The sequence below is a fragment of the Oncorhynchus mykiss genome, chromosome 5 (assembly GCF_013265735.2).
Source record: "Oncorhynchus mykiss isolate Arlee chromosome 5, USDA_OmykA_1.1, whole genome shotgun sequence".
In the NCBI taxonomy this organism is placed as follows: domain Eukaryota; kingdom Metazoa; phylum Chordata; class Actinopteri; order Salmoniformes; family Salmonidae; genus Oncorhynchus; species Oncorhynchus mykiss.
In genome coordinates, this window is record NC_048569.1 from 88,749,327 (window position 1) to 88,771,979 (window position 22,653).

General features: G+C 48.2%; 1 protein-coding gene across 2 annotated transcripts in view; it reads left to right on the forward strand.

Annotated features, from left to right (window-relative positions):
- Positions 1 to 22,653, forward strand: part of LOC110524761 (phosphatidylinositol 3-kinase regulatory subunit gamma) — a 323,905-nt gene that overhangs the window by 93,342 nt on the left and 207,910 nt on the right. The gene's annotated exons all lie outside the window — the stretch shown is intronic.

Sequence of the window (22,653 nt, forward strand, 5' to 3'; positions counted from 1 at the left end):
TACAGCACACTGCACTGTCTGCTTAAGAGATTGACTATGTGTGTGTTTATCATATCACTAGGGTATGGTGAAAACAACCTTGGACGATGAAGGGAAAAGGATTTGTTCTTCGTCGTTGCTTCTCTTCCTATTCGTTATTTTACGGTGTTTAAAAGCTGAAGCTTCAATGGCTCAACCTCTTCACAGTGACAGACAGACAGACAGACACAGTCTTCCCTAGACAGGTGCTAGGCATGAAACCTCTACACAAAGGCATTGTATGAATTCGGCTCTATAGAAAACATGATAAATCTTTTCACTTTGCCATTCAAGGTTACCTTCGCATAGTTTAAGCGGCCTCTTTTCTCCTCTGTTTGATTTTTTGTTTGATTGTTTGTTTGAATGTTTGTTTGTTTGTTTGTTTGTTTGTTTGTAGTGTATGTATTCTACTGTTTTTCTTCCTCTGTGAAAAGGTTATTGGGGAAAAACACTATTTCTTATTGAAGACACTGCAGAGCGAGGCTAGTTCAAAGAGTGAGATCTGCCTTTAAAAAATGGCATTGGACTCAGTTTAATGTATTGAACAACACACACACGCGCACGCACGCACAAAAGCACGCACACACACACACACACACACACACACACACACACACACACACACACACACACACACACACACACACACACACACACACACAGGTCTGCTGGGCTGCATAGAACAGGATGCTCCTCTGGATAACTTGTGAAGGACAGCAGGGCTCTGCTCTGGCCTACATGGGCCTTCAACCCAACTGTGCCAATTACTGGATACTGGAGGTACATGTACATGCTCCCTCTATCCATCTGTCAGTGTCACACGCACCCACATGCACACACACGCACATGCACACCAGCCAGGCCGCTCCAGATCCAAGGCGATATTCAACGTTTATCCAGGTCTCCAGGACGTTGGGTGATGCCTTCACCACTGGCCACTAGGGGCAACGTGAGCACCTACTACCATCTAGTAGAGAGATGTCTTCACCACTGACCACTAGGGGCAATGTGAGCACCTACTACCATCTAGTAGGGAGATGTCTTCACCACTGGCCACTAGGGGCAACGTGAGCACCTACTACCATCTAGTAGAGATGTCTTCACCACTGGCCACTAGTGGCAACGTGAGCACCTACTACCATTTAGTAGAGATGTCTTCACCACTGGCCACTAGGGGCAACGTGAGCACCTACTACCATCTAGTAGAGATGTCTTCCCCACTGGCCACTAGGGGCAACGTGAGCACCTACTACCATCTAGTAGAGATGTCTTCACCACTGGCCACTAGGGGCAACGTGAGCACCTACTACCATCTAGTAGAGATGTCTTCCCCACTGGCCACTAGGGGCAACATGAGCACCTACTACCATTTAGTAGAGATGTCTTCACCACTGGCCACTAGGGGCAACGTGAGCACCTACTACCATCTAGTAGAGATGTCTTCACCACTGGCCACTAGGGGCAACGTGAGCACCTACTACCATCTAGTAGAGATGTCTTCCCCACTGGCCACTAGGGGCAACGTGAGCACCTACTACCATTTAGTAGAGATGTCTTCACCACTGGCCACTAGGGGCAGCGTGAGCACCTACTACCATTTAGTAGAGATGTCTTCACCACTGGCCACTAGGGGCAACGTGAGCACCTACTACCATTTAGTAGAGATGTCTTCACCACTGGCCACTAGGGGCAACGTGAGCACCTACTACCATTTAGTAGAGATGTCTTCACCACTGGCCATTAGGGGCAATGTGAGCACCTACTACCATTTAGTAGAGATGTCTTCACCACTGGCCACTAGGGGCAACGTGAGCACCTACTACCATTTAGTAGAGATGTCTTCACCACTGGCCACTAGGGGCAACGTGAGCACCTACTACCATTTAGTAGAGATGTCTTCACCACTGACCACTAGGGGCAACGTGAGCACCTACTACCATTTAGTAGAGATGTCTTCACCACTGGCCACTAGGGGCAACGTGAGCACCTACTACCATTTAGTAGAGATGTCTTCACCACTGGCCACTAGTGGCAACGTGAGCACCTACTACCATTTAGTAGAGATGTCTTCACCACTGGCCACTAGGGGCAACGTGAGCACCTACTATCATCTAGTAGAGAGATGTCTTCCCCATATACCCAAATCAGTCAACATGTCAACATGGAGAATCACAAAAAAACATGTCCCAGTTTTCATGTTACTACAGTAGTGTGCATAACACAGTTAGCTCAGCAAACAGACAAACGTAAAATACTGTGTTCAGTACAGGTTACAATTACAGTAAATAACAACAACAACAAACATAAAAAATAATCTGAAATAAACTGACAATATTGTACAGAAAATACTACAGTAAACATACTATACATTATCTCTTCGCCTAGCTGGATCTGACCAGAGAATTTCATCAACATCACAAGCAATATCGTTATTAGCCAGACAACGCGGGAAGAACCGTCTTGAATGTCGAATCCATCCTTGCACAGCTGCGGCGTCGACTTGGTCACAGGCGTCCTCCGTGGCCCATTTTGGCAGGACGGAGGACAACCCCCTGCTGTGAAATGTCAGCGCAAAGCATGATGTTACCCCTACGTTGCCCTGGGACATTGATTATAGCCCTGTGGCCAATGATATTTCTGCCTCTCCTTCTTGCTTTTGTGAGGTTGAACCCTGCCTCATCAATATATATGAATTCATGCAGGATTTCCTCAGCATCCATCTGCAAAACTCCCTGAAATACAGTGAAAGACCAGATAGTGTAGTTCAGGATAGAACTAGTATACAGTCAATGTAAAGAAGTCATGTGTGCAGTATGCAACATCACAGTGCTAAAGTGAACAATACAAACCTCCACATACTCATGCCGCAGCCGTTTGACCCTCTCTGAATTCCGCTCAACAGGCACTCGATAAAGTTGTTTCATTTGAACCTGAAGTCTTTTCAGGATGCGTGCCAGTGTTGACTGAGAGACCTGATGGACATTATTGAAAATGGCATGGTCACCGATAATGTTGGCTTGTAGTTCTCTGAACCTGATAGCATTATTGAAAATGGCATGGTCACCGATAATGTTGGCTTGTAGTTCTCTGAGCCTGATAGCATTATTGGCCAAAACCATGTTTATTATCTATCTCTTGTTCTTGCCTGAATATGGGCCCCCTTCCTCCTTGTCTTTCCCAACCCTCAATCCTATGTAGAGAATAATACATGTAACTTACTGCACAATGTCACAGGAAGGGGTATGACAAGTGCTGATATGGTGCATCCAATAAGCGGCTGATTACTGTAACTGTAGACAGATCTTTTACCTGTTTTCCTGTTGAAAAGCCCTTATGACAGATGCCACTGTATATCTGCTAAGATTTGGCTGAACTCTCAGTCCAGCCTCCCTCAGCGTCAATCCGTGGTTCACAACATGGTCCACTAGTGTTGCACCAATGTCATTTGATAAGTTTGGTCCTCTTCTTCTTTGTGCACGTTCTCCTCCTGCTTCAGTTCTTCCTCGGCCTCTGGCTCGGCCTCTACCTCCTCCTCTGTGTACTCCTTCTCCTCCTCTGTGTACTCCTCCTCTCACCCTCACTCTTCTTCTGACTCCTTCTCCTCCTCTGTGTACTCCTCCTCTCACCCTCACTCTTCTTCTGACTCCTTCTCCTCCTCTGTGTACTCCTCCTCTCACCCTCACTCTTCTTATGACTCCTTCTCCTCCTCTGTGTACTCCTCCTCTCACCCTCACTCTTCTTCTGACTCCTTCTCCTCCTCTGTGTACTCCTCCTCTCACCCTCACTCTTCTTATGACTCCTTCTCCTCCTCTGTGTACTCCTCCTCTCACCCTCACTCTTCTTATGACTCCTTCTCCTCCTCTGTGTACTCCTCCTCTCACCCTCACTCTTCTTCTGACTCCTTCTCCTTCTCTGTGTACTCCTCCTCTCACCCTCACTCTTCTTCTGACTCCTTCTCCTCCTCTGTGTACTCCTCCTCTCACCCTCACTCTTCTTATGACTCCTTCTCCTTCTCTGTGTACTCCTCCTCTCACCCTCACTCTTCTTATGACTCCTTCTCCTTCTCTGTGTACTCCTCCTCTCACCCTCACTCTTCTTATGACTCCTTCTCCTTCTCTGTGTACTCCTCCTCTCACCCTCACTCTTCTTCTGACTCCTTCTCCTCCTCTGCGTACTCCTCCTCTCACCCTCACTCTTCTTATGACTCCTTCTCCTTCTCTGTGTACTCCTCCTCTCACCCTCACTCTTCTTCTGACTCCTTCTCCTCCTCTGTGTACTCCTCCTCTCACCCTCACTCTTCTTCTGACTCCTTCTCCTCCTCTGTGTACTCCTCCTCTCACCCTCACTCTTCTTCTGACTCCTTCTCCTCCTCTGTGTACTCCTCCTCTCACCCTCACTCTTCTTCTGACTCCTTCTCCTCCTCTGTGTACTCCTCCTCTCACCCTCACTCTTCTTCTGACTCCTTCTCCTCCTCTGTGTACTCCTCCTCTCACCCTCACTCTTCTTCTGACTCCTTCTCCTCCTCTGTGTACTCCTCCTCTCACCCTCACTCTTCTTCTGACTCCTTCTCCTCCTCTGTGTACTCCTCCTCTCACCCTCACTCTTCTTCTGACTCCTTCTCCTCCTCTGTGTACTCCTCCTCTCACCCTCACTCTTCTTCTGACTCCTTCTCCTCCTCTGTGTACTCCTCCTCTCACCCTCACTCTTCTTCTGACTCCTTCTCCTCCTCTGTGTACTCCTCCTCTCACCCTCACTCTTCTTCTGACTCTTTCCATTTTGGTTGAAGGCAGGTGAACCTACCTGCTGCATTTGTATAGTGCTTAAACCTGATTGGTGTGTCTACAATTTAGCAATCATGTGTTTGTGCACCTGATGGCTGTGTTTAACAGATTGGCTCATAGGTGTGGTAATTTGACAGTCAGTGCTTTGGAATTGCAAGGAAGTGACATCATGATATACTTCTGTGTCTGATGTATACAAATGTGTTTAGTGTTTTGCAAATCACTGTGTGTAATGTTTTGCAAATAGTGTGAAGCTGACAATGTGCTTACAGTTGTGCAAATCTAGCCTTGTATTTTGCTCCTCGAGTGTAAGGTTTTGCTAATTGTGGGGAAAGTTCCATTTTAGTGTGTAAGCAATCTTAAAAAACTGTAAAGTGGCATTTGCTTTGCGGCCAGCCTACATTTCCCTTCATTCCTCTCTCTCTCTTGCTCTCTCTCTCTCTCCCTCTCGATCCCTCCTCTACCTCAGGTCCTCTGCCCGTCTCTAGCACCCCTGTCATTGGTTAGAGGGGAACATGCGAGCCCACTCCCCACTCGCCTCTCTCCTCTCCCCCTCTTCCACCAGACTGGCGCTGCCTGCTACCTGCTACCTGTGTGTTCTGGGCCAGGTTTCACACATGCATGTGCATTACCATAGACACACACACACATAAGCATACACACACACATATACTTAAACGCACTCAAACTCACATCGAAGGCACACAACCACAATCAAGCTCATATTGACTGCATGCTCATGCTGATTCCATAGACTAGAATCCCTTTTGATGGGCTGTGTTCCTGATGTCCTCACTTGTGTCAGTCATCTGATGCTGGAGCTGGGTGTCTCTGTGGGCCTCCATTGATTACTGTAATGTATCGTTTTAGCCCTGTGGATCAATAGCTAGTCAGGACCCCCAGTCAGGCCAAGCCCCCATCCACACACACACACACACAACAGCAAATTCAATTAAACTCTCTGATACATATTCACCATTATCTTTAAAAATCAATGCACATGTTTGCTTTCCAGGTTAGAAAGTTTGTGGATTACTCTGTGGTGTGTGTGTGTGTGTGTGTGTGTGTGTGTGTGTGTAACTAGATTGGAGTCCCTGTTGAGGTAAATGCTGGGTTATTTGGGAACGTGAAGCCATTTTGATGGCGGACAGCAAGCGGGTGGGCCTATCTATCAGAGTTGATGAATAAGGTTGAGATGGAAAGAGGCAGGAGGGAGGGAGGGCGGTGGAGAGATGGAGGGGAGGATGGAGGTAGACGAATCGGAGGGGGGGGGGGGGTCTCGGCTGGATGTCTACCCAGGGAACCAGGCTATAGACAGGTTCACATGATAAAGAGCACTTTTTGCAATGGAGACCCAGTCTGGTGGGTAGAGGGAGAGAGAGATCAGGTCAGTCTGGTGGGTAGAGGGAGAGAGAGATCAGGCCAGTCTGGTGGGTAGAGGTAGAGAGAGATCAGGCCAGTCTGGTGGGTAGAGGTAGAGAGAGATCAGGCCAGTCTGGTGGGTAGAGGGAGAGAGAGATCAGGTCAGTCTGGTGGGTAGAGGGAGAGAGAGATCAGGCCAGTCTGGTGGGTAGAGGTAGAGAGAGATCAGGCCAGTCTGGTGGGTAGAGGTAGAGAGAGATCAGGCCAGTCTGGTGGGTAGAGGGAGAGAGAGATCAGGCCAGTCTGGTGGGTAGAGGGAGAGAGAGATCAGGCCAGTCTGGTGGGTAGAGGGAGAGAGAGATCAGGCCAGTCTGGTGGGTAGAGAGAGATCAGGCCAGTCTGGTGGGTAGAGGTAGAGAGAGATCAGGCCAGTCTGGTGGGTAGAGGTAGAGAGAGATCAGGCCAGTCTGGTGGGTAGAGAGAGATCAGGCCAGTCTGGTGGGTAGAGGTAGAGAGAGATCAGGCCAGTCTGGTGGGTAGAGGTAGAGAGAGATCAGGCCAATCTGGTGGGTAGAGGTAGAGAGAGATCAGGCCAGTCTGGTGGGTAGAGGAAGAGAGAGATCAGGCCAGTCTGGTGGGTAGAGGGAGAGAGAGATCAGGCCAGTCTGGTGGGTAGAGGTAGAGAGAGATCAGGCCAGTCTGGTGGGTAGAGGGAGAGAGAGATCAGGCCAGTCTGGTGGGTAGAGGTAGAGAGAGATCAGGCCAGTCTGGTGGGTAGAGGGAGAGAGAGATCAGGCCAGTCTGGTGGGTAGAGGTAGAGAGAGATCAGGCCAATCTGGTGGGTAGAGGGAGAGAGAGATCAGGCCAGTCTGGTGGGTAGAGAGAGATCAGGCCAGTCTGGTGGGTAGAGAGAGATCAGGCCAGTCTGGTGGGTAGAGGGAGAGAGAGATCAGGCCAGTCTGGTGGGTAGAGGGAGAGAGAGATCAGGCCAGTCTGGTGGGTAGAGGGAGAGAGAGATCAGGCCAGTCTGGTGGGTAGAGGTAGAGAGAGATCAGGCCAGTCTGGTGGGTAGATTGAGAGAGAGATCAGGCCAGTCTGGTGGGTAGAGGTAAAGAGAGATCAGGCCAGTCTGGTGGGTAGAGGGAGAGAGAGATCAGGCCAGTCTGGTGGGTAGAGGTAGATAGAGATCAGGCCAGTCTGGTGGGTAGAGAGAGATCAGGCCAGTCTGGTGGGTAGAGGGAGAGAGAGATCAGGCCAGTCTGGTGGGTAGACGGAGAGAGAGATCAGGCCAGTCTGGTGGGTAGAGGTAGAGATAGATCAGGCCAGTCTGGTGGGTAGAGGGAGAGAGAGATCAGGCCAGTCTGGTGGGTAGAGGGAGAGAGAGATCAGGCCAGTCTGGTGGGTAGAGGTAGAGAGAGATCAGGCCAGTCTGGTGGGTAGAGGTAAAGAGAGATCAGGCCAGTCTGGTGGGTAGAGGGAGAGATCAGGCCAGTCTGGTGGGTAGAGGGAGAGAGAGATCAGGCCAGTCTGGTGGGTAGAGGGAGAGAGAGATCAGGCCAATCTGGTGGGTAGAGGGAGAGAGAGATCAGGCCAGTCTGGTGGGTAGAGGGAGAGAGAGATCAGGCCAATCTGGTGGGTAGAGGTAGAGAGAGATCAGGCCAGTCTGGTGGGTAGAGGGAGAGAGAGATCAGGCCAGTCTGGTGGGTAGAGGGAGAGAGAGATCAGGCCAGTCTTCTGGGTAGAGGGAGAGAGAGATCAGGCCAATCTGGTGGGTAGAGGGAGAGAGAGATCAGGCCAATCTGGTGAGTAGAGGGAGAGATAGATCAGGCCAGTCTGGTGGGTAGAGGTAGAGATAGATCAGGCCAGTCTGGTGGGTAGAGGGAGAGAGAGATCAGGCCAGTCTGGTGGGTAGAGGGAGAGAGAGATCAGGCCAGTCTGGTGGGTAGAGGTAGAGAGAGATCAGGCCAGTCTGGTGGGTAGAGGTAAAGAGAGATCAGGCCAGTCTGGTGGGTAGAGGGAGAGATCAGGCCAGTCTGGTGGGTAGAGGGAGAGAGAGATCAGGCCAGTCTGGTGGGTAGAGGGAGAGAGAGATCAGGCCAATCTGGTGGGTAGAGGGAGAGAGAGATCAGGCCAGTCTGGTGGGTAGAGGGAGAGAGAGATCAGGCCAATCTGGTGGGTAGAGGTAGAGAGAGATCAGGCCAGTCTGGTGGGTAGAGGGAGAGAGAGATCAGGCCAGTCTGGTGGGTAGAGGGAGAGAGAGATCAGGCCAGTCTTCTGGGTAGAGGGAGAGAGAGATCAGGCCAATCTGGTGGGTAGAGGGAGAGAGAGATCAGGCCAATCTGGTGAGTAGAGGGAGAGAGAGATCAGGCCAGTCTGGTGGGTAGAGGGAGAGAGAGATCAGGCCAGTCTGGTGGGTAGAGGTAGAGAGAGATCAGGCCAGTCTGGTGGGTAGAGGGAGAGAGAGATCAGGCCAGTCTGGTGGGTAGAGGTAGAGAGAGATCAGGCCAGTCTGGTGGGTAGAGGGAGAGAGAGATCAGGCCAGTCTGGTGGGTAGAGGTAGAGAGAGATCAGGCCAATCTGGTGGGTAGAGGGAGAGAGAGATCAGGCCAGTCTGGTGGGTAGAGAGAGATCAGGCCAGTCTGGTGGGTAGAGAGAGATCAGGCCAGTCTGGTGGGTAGAGGGAGAGAGAGATCAGGCCAGTCTGGTGGGTAGAGGGAGAGAGAGATCAGGTCAGTCTGGTGGGTAGAGGGAGAGAGAGATCAGGCCAGTCTGGTGGGTAGAGGTAGAGAGAGATCAGGCCAGTCTGGTGGGTAGATTGAGAGAGAGATCAGGCCAGTCTGGTGGGTAGAGGTAAAGAGAGATCAGGCCAGTCTGGTGGGTAGAGGGAGAGAGAGATCAGGACAGTCTGGTGGGTAGAGGTAGATAGAGATCAGGCCAGTCTGGTGGGTAGAGAGAGATCAGGCCAGTCTGGTGGGTAGAGGGAGAGAGAGATCAGGCCAGTCTGGTGGGTAGACGGAGAGAGAGATCAGGCCAGTCTGGTGGGTAGAGGTAGAGATAGATCAGGCCAGTCTGGTGGGTAGAGGGAGAGAGAGATCAGGCCAGTCTGGTGGGTAGAGGGAGAGAGAGATCAGGCCAGTCTGGTGGGTAGAGGTAGAGAGAGATCAGGCCAGTCTGGTGGGTAGAGGTAAAGAGAGATCAGGCCAGTCTGGTGGGTAGAGGGAGAGATCAGGCCAGTCTGGTGGGTAGAGGGAGAGAGAGATCAGGCCAGTCTGGTGGGTAGAGGGAGAGAGAGATCAGGCCAATCTGGTGGGTAGAGGGAGAGAGAGATCAGGCCAGTCTGGTGGGTAGAGGGAGAGAGAGATCAGGCCAATCTGGTGGGTAGAGGTAGAGTGAGATCAGGCCAGTCTGGTGGGTAGAGGGAGAGAGAGATCAGGCCAGTCTGGTGGGTAGAGGGAGAGAGAGATCAGGCCAGTCTTCTGGGTAGAGGGAGAGAGAGATCAGGCCAATCTGGTGGGTAGAGGGAGAGAGAGATCAGGCCAATCTGGTGAGTAGAGGGAGAGAGAGATCAGGCCAGTCTGGTGGGTAGAGGTAGAGAGAGATCAGGCCAGTCTGGTGGGTAGAGGGAGAGAGAGATCAGGCCAGTCTGGTGGGTAGAGGTAGAGACAGATCAGGCCAGTCTGGTGGGTAGAGGTAGAGAGAGATCAGGCCAGTCTGGTGGGTAGAGGTAGAGAGAGATCAGGCCAGTCTGGTGGGTAGAGGGAGAGAGAGATCAGGCCAGTCTGGTGGGTAGAGGGAGAGAGAGATCAGGCCAATCTGGTGGGTAGAGGTAGAGAGAGATCAGGCCAGTCTGGTGGGTAGAGGGAGAGAGAGATCAGGCCAGTCTGGTGGGTAGACGGAGAGAGAGATCAGGCCAGTCTGGTGGGTAGAGGGAGAGAGAGATCAGGCCAGTCTGGTGGGTAGAGGGAGAGAGAGATCAGGCCAGTCTGGTGGGTAGAGGGAGAGAGAGATCAGGTCAGTCTGGTGGGTAGAGGGAGAGAGAGATCAGGCCAGTCTTCTGGGTAGAGGGAGAGAGAGATCAGGCCAATCTGGTGGGTAGAGGGAGAGAGAGATCAGGCCAATCTGGTGAGTAGAGGGAGAGAGAGATCAGGCCAGTCTGGTGGGTAGAGGTAGAGAGAGATCAGGCCAGTCTGGTGGATAGAGGGAGAGAGAGATCAGGCCAGTCTGGTGGGTAGAGGTAGAGACAGATCAGGCCAGTCTGGTGGGTAGAGGTAGAGAGAGATCAGGCCAGTCTGGTGGGTAGACGGAGAGAGAGATCAGGCCAGTCTGGTGGGTAGAGGGAGAGAGAGATCAGGCCAGTCTGGTGGGTAGAGGGAGAGAGAGATCAGGTCAGTCTGGTGGGTAGAGGGAGAGAGAGATCAGGCCAGTCTGGTGGGTAGAGGTAGAGAGAGATCAGGCCAGTCTGGTGGGTAGATTGAGAGAGAGATCAGGCCAGTCTGGTGGGTAGAGGTAAAGAGAGATCAGGCCAGTCTGGTGGGTAGAGGGAGAGAGAGATCAGGACAGTCTGGTGGGTAGAGGTAGATAGAGATCAGGCCAGTCTGGTGGGTAGAGAGAGATCAGGCCAGTCTGGTGGGTAGAGGGAGAGAGAGATCAGGCCAGTCTGGTGGGTAGACGGAGAGAGAGATCAGGCCAGTCTGGTGGGTAGAGGTAGAGATAGATCAGGCCAGTCTGGTGGGTAGAGGGAGAGAGAGATCAGGCCAGTCTGGTGGGTAGAGGGAGAGAGAGATCAGGCCAGTCTGGTGGGTAGAGGTAGAGAGAGATCAGGCCAGTCTGGTGGGTAGAGGTAAAGAGAGATCAGGCCAGTCTGGTGGGTAGAGGGAGAGAGAGATCAGGCCAGTCTGGTGGGTAGAGGGAGAGAGAGATCAGGCCAGTCTGGTGGGTAGAGGGAGAGAGAGATCAGGCCAATCTGGTGGGTAGAGGGAGAGAGAGATCAGGCCAGTCTGGTGGGTAGAGGGAGAGAGAGATCAGGCCAATCTGGTGGGTAGAGGTAGAGAGAGATCAGGCCAGTCTGGTGGGTAGAGGGAGAGAGAGATCAGGCCAGTCTGGTGGGTAGAGGGAGAGAGAGATCAGGCCAGTCTTCTGGGTAGAGGGAGAGAGAGATCAGGCCAATCTGGTGGGTAGAGGGAGAGAGAGATCAGGCCAATCTGGTGAGTAGAGGGAGAGAGAGATCAGGCCAGTCTGGTGGGTAGAGGTAGAGAGAGATCAGGCCAGTCTGGTGGGTAGAGGGAGAGAGAGATCAGGCCAGTCTGGTGGGTAGAGGTAGAGACAGATCAGGCCAGTCTGGTGGGTAGAGGTAGAGAGAGATCAGGCCAGTCTGGTGGGTAGAGGTAGAGAGAGATCAGGCCAGTCTGGTGGGTAGAGGGAGAGAGAGATCAGGCCAGTCTGGTGGGTAGAGGGAGAGAGAGATCAGGCCAATCTGGTGGGTAGAGGTAGAGAGAGATCAGGCCAGTCTGGTGGGTAGAGGGAGAGAGAGATCAGGCCAGTCTGGTGGGTAGACGGAGAGAGAGATCAGGCCAGTCTGGTGGGTAGAGGGAGAGAGAGATCAGGCCAGTCTGGTGGGTAGAGGGAGAGAGAGATCAGGCCAGTCTGGTGGGTAGAGGGAGAGAGAGATCAGGTCAGTCTGGTGGGTAGAGGGAGAGAGAGATCAGGCCAGTCTTCTGGGTAGAGGGAGAGAGAGATCAGGCCAATCTGGTGGGTAGAGGGAGAGAGAGATCAGGCCAATCTGGTGAGTAGAGGGAGAGAGAGATCAGGCCAGTCTGGTGGGTAGAGGTAGAGAGAGATCAGGCCAGTCTGGTGGATAGAGGGAGAGAGAGATCAGGCCAGTCTGGTGGGTAGAGGTAGAGACAGATCAGGCCAGTCTGGTGGGTAGAGGTAGAGAGAGATCAGGCCAGTCTGGTGGGTAGAGGTAGAGAGAGATCAGGCCAGTCTGGTGGGTAGAGGGAGAGAGAGATCAGGCCAGTCTGGTGGGTAGAGGGAGAGAGAGATCAGGCCAATCTGGTGGGTAGAGGTAGAGAGAGATCAGGCCAGTCTGGTGGGTAGAGGTAGAGAGAGATCAGGCCAGTCTGGTGGGTAGAGGTAGAGAGAGATCAGGCCAGTCTGGTGGGTAGAGGGAGAGAGAGATCAGGCCAGTCTGGTGGGTAGAGGGAGAGAGAGATCAGGCCAGTCTGGTGGGTAGAGGGAGAGAGAGATCAGGCCAGTCTGGTGGGTAGAGGGAGAGAGAGATCAGGCCAGTCTGGTGGGTAGAGGTAGAGAGAGATCAGGCCAATCTGGTGGGTAGAGGTAGAGAGAGATCAGGCCAGTCTGGTGGGTAGAGGGAGAGAGAGATCAGGCCAGTCTGGTGGGTAGAGGGAGAGAGAGATCAGGCCAGTCTGGTGGGTAGAGGTAGAGAGAGATCAGGCCAGTCTGGTGGGTAGAGGGAGAGAGAGATCAGGCCAGTCTGGTGGGTAGAGGTAGAGAGAGATCAGGCCAATCTGGTGGGTAGAGGGAGAGAGAGATCAGGCCAGTCTGGTGGGTAGAGGGAGAGAGAGATCAGGCCAATCTGGTGGGTAGAGGGAGAGAGAGATCAGGCCAGTCTGGTGGGTAGAGGGAGTGAGAGATCAGGCCAATCTGGTGGGTAGAGGTAGAGAGAGATCAGGCCAGTCTGGTGGGTAGAGGGAGAGAGAGATCAGGCCAATCTGGTGGGTAGAGGGAGAGAGAGATCAGGCCAGTCTGGTGGGTAAAGGGAGAGAGAGATCAGGCCAGTCTGGTGGGTAGAGGGAGAGAGAGATCAGGCCAGTCTGGTGGGTAAAGGGAGAGAGAGATCAGGCCAGTCTGGTGGGTAGAGGGAGAGAGAGATCAGGCCAATCTGGTGGGTAGAGGTAGAGAGAGATCAGGCCAGTCTGGTGGGTAGAGGGAGAGAGAGATCAGGCCAGTCTGGTGGGTAGAGGGAGAGCGAGATCAGGCCAGTCTGGTGGGTAGAGGGAGAGAGAGATCAGGCCAATCTGGTGAGTAGAGGGAGAGAGAGATCAGGCCAGTCTGGTGGGTAGAGGTAGAGAGAGATCAGGCCAGTCTGGTGGGTAGAGGTAGAGAGAGATCAGGCCAGTCTGGTGGGTAGAGGTAGAGAGAGATCAGGCCAATCTGGTGGGTAGAGGGAGAGAGAGATCAGGCCAGTCTGGTGGGTAAAGGGAGAGAGAGATCAGGCCAGTCTGGTGGGTAGAGGGAGAGACAGATCATGCCAGTCTGGTGGGTAGAGAGAGATCAATCCAGTCTGGTGGGTAGAGGGAGAGAGAGATCAGGCCAGTCTGGTGGGTAGAGGGAGAGAGAGATCAGGCCAGTCTGGTGGGTAGAGGGAGAGAGAGATCAGGCCAGTCTGGTGGGTAGAGGGAGAGAGAGATCAGGCCAGTCTGGTGGGTAGAGGGAGAGAGAGATCAGGCCAGTCTGGTGGGTAGAGGGAGAGATCAGGCCAGTCTGGTGGGCAGAGGAAGAGAGAGAGCAGGCTAGAGGACAGAGGATAGGAAACAGAGGGAAGAGAGAGGTACAGTGTTAGCAATTAGTCAGGGAGGTACAGAGTAGGCCTTCACAGTAGAAGTACAGTGTTAGTAATTAGTCATGGAGGTACAGAGTAGGCCTTCACAGTAGAAGTACAGTGTTAGTAATTAGTCATGGAGGTACAGAGTAGGCCTTCACAGTAGAAGTACAGTGTGAGTAATTAGTCATTTAGGTACAGAGTAGGCCTTCACAGTAGAAGTACAGTGTTAGTAATTAGTCATGGAGGTACAGAGTAGGCCTTCACAGTAGAAGTACAGTGTTAGTAATTAGTCAGGGAGGTACAGAGTAGGCCTTCACAGTAGAAGTACAGTACCTAATGACATTCACTGTTTTTCAATTCCCCCACAGTATTACTTGATAAACACACATAAAACACAGTGAAACCTTCATGACAACATGTCAGTACACAGTCATTATCACTAGTAGTACTTTGGGGACATCATCACTGTAGCATGGCTGCCCATTATCCTGTCAGAAGCATGTTAACACACCACTGTCATTCATGGCCATCTGTGCCGACTGCGTGGCCAAAGAGCTCTATTTTCATGTCGTCCAACCAAAGTAAACGCCTGGAGTTGCTAAACGGCATTGGCACTTGGATTGGAATCGGTGCTTTGGACAGAAGACATGAAAATAGAGCTGTGCAGTGATAAATGGGAACAAACTGTTCTGTCCTCTTCTCTTGTCTTTTTTTAACCATGAATAATAGATGCTGTGCTCCACTCCACAGTGTTGGCTGTCTGTCCGTCCGTCCGTCCGTCCGTCTGTGTCTGTCACCTCTTCACACATTGGCCTACCTACCCCCCACCCTCCACTGTGTGTGTCTGAGCTTGATTCCAATGGCCTGGGGACCTCTTCACCACAATATATTACTAGATCATTAGATTATATTAAATTCATTCTTTTCTCAGGTTATTATGAAAAATAAGTGTTTTTATGACATCAAACTGTTTAACTACTGTATCTGTGCAGTGTCCAGTCAGACTTGCATTCACATGCCCCCTAGTGCGACCCTAGGCTTACTGCAGGCCAGGACTGCTGCTAGAGACAAAGCAGAGACAAAATCACCAGCAGCACTACTCTTCACATAGAGATAATTGAGGGAAATAGATAAATTAGCAAGCACAGATATCCACATGTATAGCATATGTACACAACTTACATTGAAGCACATATACATCTTGCATTTCATCATAACTCAAACTATGAATATCGTCTACCATCAGATATGCGTTTCTTGATATGCAGTGGGGTCCGAAATTACTGACACCCTTGATAAAAATCAGCAAAAATGACTGTATAAAGTAAATCATTAAAATACTGAGCTATATTGTATGCTCAACATTTTTTGGGAAATTACATTATTTTATACTAATACAATTGCTTAGATAAAGAGATTTTGTTTAACAATAATTTAAAGATATATATCAACGATGTCCCTCTTGCTGCTGGTGATTCTCTGATCCACCTCTACTCAGACAACACCATTCTGTATACTTCTGGCCCCTCCTGTGTTAACTAACCTCCAGACGAGCTTCAATGCCATACAACTCTCCTTCCGTGGCCTCCAACTGCCCTTAAACGCAAGTAAAACTAAATGCATGCTCTTCAACCGATCACTGCCCGCACCTGCCCACCTGACTAGCATCACTACTCTGGACGGCTCAGACTTAGAATACGTGGATAACTACAAACACCTAGGTGTCTGGTTAGACTAAAAACTCTCCTTCCAGACTCACATTATTAAGCATCTCCAATCCCAAATTAAATCAAGAATAGTCTTTCTATTTCGCAACAAAGCCTCCTTCACTCACGGCGCCAAACTTACCCTCGTAAAACTGACCATCCTACCAATCCTTGACTTCGGCGATGACATCTACAAAATAGTTTCCAATATTCTACTCGGCAAATTGGATGTAGTCTATCACAGTGCCATCCGTTTTGTTACCAAAGAACCATACACCACCCACCACTGTGACCTGTATGCTCTAGTCGGCTGGCCCTCGCTACATATTCGTCGCCAGACCCACTGGCTCCAGGTCATCTACAAGTCGATGCTAGGTAAAGCGCCGCCTTATCTCAGCTCACTGGTCACCATAGCAGCACCCACCCGTAGCATGCGTTCCAGCAGGTATATCTCACTGGTCATCCCTAAAGCCAACACCTTTGGCCGCCTTTCCTTCCAGTTCTCTGCTGCCTGTGACTGGAACGAATTGCAAAAATGACTGAAGCTGAAGACTTTTATATCCCTCACCAACTTTAAACATCTGCTATCTGAGCAGCTAATCGATCGCTGCAGCTGTACATAGTCCATCTGCAAATAGCCCACCCAATCTACCTACATCCTCCCCATATTGTTTTTATTTACACACCAGTATCACTACGTACACACCATCATCTGCTCATCATCATCTGCTCATCTATCACTCCAGTGTTAATCTGCTAAATTGTAATTGCTTTTCTACTATGGCCTATTTATTGCCTTTCCACCTCATGCCAACTGCACACACTGTATATAGACTCTTTTTTCCCCCTATTGTGTTATTGACTGTACGCTTGTTTACTCCATGTGTAACTCTGTGTTGTCTGTTCACACTGCTATGCTTTATCTTGGCCAGGTCGCAGTTGTAAATGAGAACTTGTTCTCAACTAGCCTACCTGGTTAAATAAAGGTGAAATAAAAAAAAATAAAAAAAATATATACTGTATATTGAGAAGCCAGAAATCTTGCTTCTTTGTTATTGACCAAATACTTATTTTCCACCATAATTTGCAAATACATTCATTAAAAATCCTACAATGTGATTTTCTGGATTTTTTTTCTCATTTTGTCTGTCATAGTTGAAGTGTACCTATGATGAAAATTACAGGCCTCTCTCATCTTTTTAAGTGGGAGAACTTGCACAATTGGTGGCTGACTAAATACTTTTTTGCCCCACTGTATATACACTCACCTCTGTTCTACTGTTCTACTGCGCTCCGTGTCACAGTAGGCTGTACTACTCCTCACCTCTGTTCTACTGTTCTACTGCGCTCCATGTCACAGTAGGTTGTACTACTCCTCACCTCTGTTCTACTGTTCTACTGCGCTCCATGTCACAGTAGGTTGTACTACTCCTCACCTCTGTTCTACTGTTCTACTGCGCTCCATGTCACAGTAGGCTGTACTACTCCTCACCTCTGTTCTACTGTTCTACTGTTCTACTGCGCTCCATGTCACAGTAGGCTGTACTACTCCTCACCTCTGTTCTACTGTTCTACTGTTCTACTGCGCTCCATGTCACAGTAGGCTGTACTACTCCTCACCTCTGTTCTACTGTTCTACTGCCTGACTGCATCTCCTACAAAGGTTCTGGGGACCATGTGCATTTCTATTGGTTTGGGATTGTCGCTATTGTTGAGCTCCTGATATCCAAATAGATGGAGATGGTATATAGCCTATGCCAGGGACTGTGGTGCATTTCAACAGTCACACACCTTCAATCTGACATGGGATTGTGTTGTATTATGTGCCAAGTGTTTTGTTATGTTAACAATTTCGTCATATTGCTTGTGTGTGTGGGTGCATGTGCGTGTGGGTGTGTGTGTGTGTGTGTGTGTGTGTGTGTGTGTGTGTGTGTGTGTGTGTGTGTGTGTGTGTGTGTGTGTGTGTGTGGGGGGGGGGGGGGTGTGCGTGTGCGTGTGCGTGTGTGTGTGTGTGTGTGGGTGCGTGTGCGTGTGTGTGTGTGTGTGTGTGTGTGTGATTGAGGCAGAGGGCTGAGATACAGAGAGAGAGAGAAGGAAAGGAAGGAAAGACAGAGAGCAATAGGTAAATTAATATTTTGTTCCATGTCTCTCGGCTGTTTGCTCATTCTTGCTCTGTGCGCCAAGAGTCCTGTTGGAGCGGCTCACAGGATGTGGACAAATTAAATACGCAGCATGTCACTGGAATACCAATTTTATCCCCTTTACGTGTGTGTGTGTGTGTGTGTGTGTGTGTGTGTGTGTGTGTGTGTGTGTGTGTGGCAATGGTCCTCAAAATTGATAAAAGGTAGGAAATACAGTTCTGTTAAATGTACCTGCTGAATAATGGAGATACTCAACTATTTTTTAATTAAAAAATTACATCAAACATTGAGTGTATTATAGTACATAAACAATAGTATAATGAGAGACTTCAGCTATTCAATTGAATGTGAAATGTCATATTCTAGGGATGGCCATTTGAGATCATTTTTAACTGCCTGTCAACTTGGCTTTCCCACAAAGTGCAACATTGCTTATTCATGATTTTATGTAATCTAGAATATTAAACACAAGGTGGAAAGGTTTTGTGTCAAAATAGCAGCCACTTGATGTGAACATCAACATACAGTGCATTCGGAAAGGATTCAGACCCATTCCATCTTTCCAGATTTTGTTACGTTACAGCCTTATTGTAAAATGGATTAAATAAATAAAACAATCTCAAATTTACACACAATACCCCATTAAGCGAAACAAAAAAGTTGTTGTTGTTGTTTGTTTTTTTTAAACATTTTTGCAAATCTATTCAAATTAAAAAACAGAAATACCTTATTTACAAAGTATTCAGACCCTTTGCTATGAGACTCTAAATTGAGCTCAAGTGCATCCTGTTTCCATTGATCATCCTTTAGATGTTTCTACAACATGATTGGAGTCCACCTGTGGTCAATTCAATTGATTGGCACACACCTGTCTATATAAGGTCACACAGTTGACAGTGCATGTCAGAGCAAAAATCAAGTAATGAGGTCGAATTAATTGTCTGTAGAGCTCAGAGACAGGATTGAGTCAAGGCACAGATCTGGGGAAAGGTACCAAAAAAATATATGCGTTTTTGAAGGTCCTCAAGAACACAGTGGCCTCCATCATTCTTAAATGGAAGAAGTTTGGAACCACCGGCCGCCCGGCCAAACTGAGCAATCGGGGGAGAAGGACTGTGGTCAGGGAGGTGACCAAGAACCCGATGATCACTCTGACAGAGCTCCAGAGTTCCTCTGTGGAGATGGGAGATCCTCCCAGAAGGAAAATTGTCTCTGCAGCACTCCACCAATCAGGCCTTTATGGTAGAGCAGCCAGACGGAAGCCACTCCTCAGTTCTGTGGGCGGTAACCGAAAGGTTGCTGGATCGAAGCCCCGAGCTGACACCACTCATCAACTGGCAAATACCATCCCTATGGTGAAGCATGGTGGTGGCAGCATCATGCTGTGGGAAAGTTTTTCAGTGGCAGGGACTGGGAGACTAGTCAGGATCGAGGCCTAGATGAACGGAGCGTGTACATTGATGATATATATTTATATTTTTAATACATTTTAGAATAAGGCTGCAACGTAACAAAATGTGAAAAAAGTCAAGGGGACTGAATACTTTCCGAATGCACTGTATATCACTCTAAGGCATATTTCTTTGACAATAGGGGAAATGAAAAAAAATTGCTCGATTGCATTAGACATGTTGATTTTTTGTGTCTGCTTTCTTTTCTGAGTGGTGTCGTGTCTTTGGCTATGCCGGATTAAGTGATATGACATGCTATTCTATAAAATCCTTTCTCCGTAATTAATATTACCTGATTGAGCTAATCATGTAAATGTAATTAACTAGAGAGTCAGGGCACCACAAAATAATATTTATAGAGCTGTTATCTTCCGAATAAACTCTTAAAGACCTAGTAATATTTTACATCAATAGCAGTCAATATTAATCGTCACCTTAATTCAGTCTCATCTGAAAGTTGTAAATTCACGAATCCTGGCTAACAAGTTGAATCAGCAATACCAAATTGGGTTTAATTATTTATTTACTAACTAATCACACAGAATTACATATACAAAGAATGAATCATACCTTGATTACAAATTATATCATAAAGGAAAACATCCCTAGCAGACGTAACAGATATGAAAAGGGGCTGGGTTTAAGTGAAAGAGCGGGAAGACTGAGGAACAAAGGGAGAAGCTGTGCTATCGTAAATACAGTATCTTATGCATTCTAAATTACCGCCCATTTGGAAAAGGAAAATGCAATAAATATTTACTCTGAGCTGCGCTTCTGTAGGTTGGTGGTAGATGGAAGAATGTCTCTGGTGGTAAATTGATATGTTGTAGTAACGTTGTTGTGTGGTAGACGGGATACTCTGTCTGTTCTTTCCTAGCCCACGTTTGCAGCTGCTGTTGCTAACTCACTCTGTAGTGAATAAGAGTTCAAAGTTCATACCATTCGCAACCAAAGCTCACGCTGAGGTTGGCTTAGTTCTGTAGTTGACATGTTAGTCCTTTTAACGCAGAGGCTGCAGACCTCACTTACTTGGAACAGGAGGTTACATTTTTGTCAAGGCTTTATATAGTGGAGCGAGAAGGGTGTGTCTGAAAAGTTTTATAACCCATGTCTCTTCACAGTGGCGGGCCACTGATTGAGCAAAGCACTAACCTTATGAAAACCCAAATCTCTCATTTGGAAGCTAAAATTACATTTAATCTCTTCACCAATAATTTTATATTCAAACATTTAAATTGAACAACAATTCCATGTGATTCCGATAACTCTGATGTGTAGACTTTCCACTGTTGTATCCGACGAAGGGGAATAATAACTGGAAATAGGCCATTTTCTCTCCTCTCATTTAATACACATCAATATATCATTTATAAACGTGAGTTAAAACCTTTTTGCCCAATTTCCAACGATACCCTCATCATTGTGAGAGATTGTGTGTGTGTGTGTGTGTATGCCTGCTCCTTTGTATCAGAGAGAGTGCTTCCATTACTCTGGTGTGGCAGCAGCTTATTCATCTACAATACCTGTTCAGCTGTGGATCTCCTCTTCTTTAACCTCTACAATACCTGTTCAGCTGTGGATCACCTCTTCTTTAACCTCTACAATACCTGTTCAGCTGTGGATCACCTCTTCTTTAACCTCTACAATATCTGTTCAGCTGTGGATCACCTCTTCTTTAACCTCTACAATATCTGTTCAGCTGTGGATCACCTCTTCTTTAACTTCTACAATACCTGTTCAGCTGTGGATCTCCTCTTCTTTAACTTCTACAATACCTGTTCAGCTGTGGATCTCCTCTTCTTTAACCTCTACAATACCTGTTCAGCTGTGGATCACCTCTTCTTTAACCTCTACAATATCTGTTCAGCTGTGGATCTCCTCTTCTTTAACCTCTACAATATCTGTTCAGCTGTGGATCACCTCTTCTTTAACCTCTACAATACCTGTTCAGCTGTGGATCTCCTCTTCTTTAACCTCTACAATACCTGTTCAGCTGTGGATCACCTCTTCTTTAACCTCTACAATACCTGTTCAGCTGTGGATCACCTCTTCTTTAACTTCTACAATACCTGTTCAGCTGTGGATCACCTCTTCTTTAACCTCTACAATATCTGTTCAGCTGTGGATCACCTCTTCTTTAACCTCTACAATATCTGTTCAGCTGTGGATCACCTCTTCTTTAACCTCTACAATATATGTTCAGCTGTGGATCACCTCTTCTTTAACCTCTACAATATCTGTTCAGCTGTGGATCACCTCTTCTTTAACCTCTACAATATCTGTTCAGCTGTGGATCACCTCTTCTTTAACCTCTACAATATCTGTTCAGCTGTGGATCACCTCTTCTTTAACCTCTACAATATCTGTTCAGCTGTGGATCACCTCTTCTTTAACCTCTACAATATCTGTTCAGCTGTGGATCACCTCTTCTTTAACCTCTACAATACCTGTTCAGCTGTGGATCACCTCTTCTTTAACCTCTACAATACCTGTTCAGCTGTGGATCTCCTCTTCTTTAACCTCTACAATACCTGTTCAGCTGTGGATCACCTCTTCTTTAACCTCTACAATATCTGTTCAGCTGTGGATCACCTCTTCTTTAACTTCTACAATACCTGTTCAGCTGTGGATCACCTCTTCTTTAACCTCTACAATATCTGTTCAGCTGTGGATCACCTCTTCTTTAACCTCTACAATATCTGTTCAGCTGTGGATCACCTCTTCTTTAACCTCTACAATATCTGTTCAGCTGTGGATCACCTCTTCTTTAACCTCTACAATATCTGTTCAGCTGTGGATCACCTCTTCTTTAACCTCTACAATATCTGTTCAGCTGTGGATCACCTCTTCTTTAACCTCTACAATATCTGTTCAGCTGTGGATCACCTCTTCTTTAACCTCTACAATACCTGTTCAGCTGTGGATCACCTCTTCTTTAACCTCTACAATACCTGTTCAGCTGTGGATCACCTCTTCTTTAACCTCTACAATATCTGTTCAGCTGTGGATCACCTCTTCTTTAACCTCTACAATATCTGTTCAGCTGTGGATCACCTCTTCTTTAACCTCTACAATACCTGTTCAGCTGTGGATCTCCTCTTCTTTAACCTCTACAATACCTGTTCAGCTGTGGATCACCTCTTCTTTAACCTCTACAATATCTGTTCAGCTGTGGATCACCTCTTCTTTAACTTCTACAATACCTGTTCAGCTGTGGATCACCTCTTCTTTAACCTCTACAATACCTGTTCAGCTGTGGATCACCTCTTCTTTAACCTCTACAATATCTGTTCAGCTGTGGATCACCTCTTCTTTAACCTCTACAATATCTGTTCAGCTGTGGATCACCTCTTCTTTAACCTCTACAATATCTGTTCAGCTGTGGATCACCTCTTCTTTAACCTCTACAATATCTGTTCAGCTGTGGATCACCTCTTCTTTAACCTCTACAATACCTGTTCAGCTGTGGATCTCCTCTTCTTTAACCTCTACAATACCTGTTCAGCTGTGGATCACCTCTTCTTTAACCTCTACAATACCTGTTCAGCTGTGGATCACCTCTTCTTTAACCTCTACAATACCTGTTCAGCTGTGGATCACCTCTTCTTTAACCTCTACAATACCTGTTCA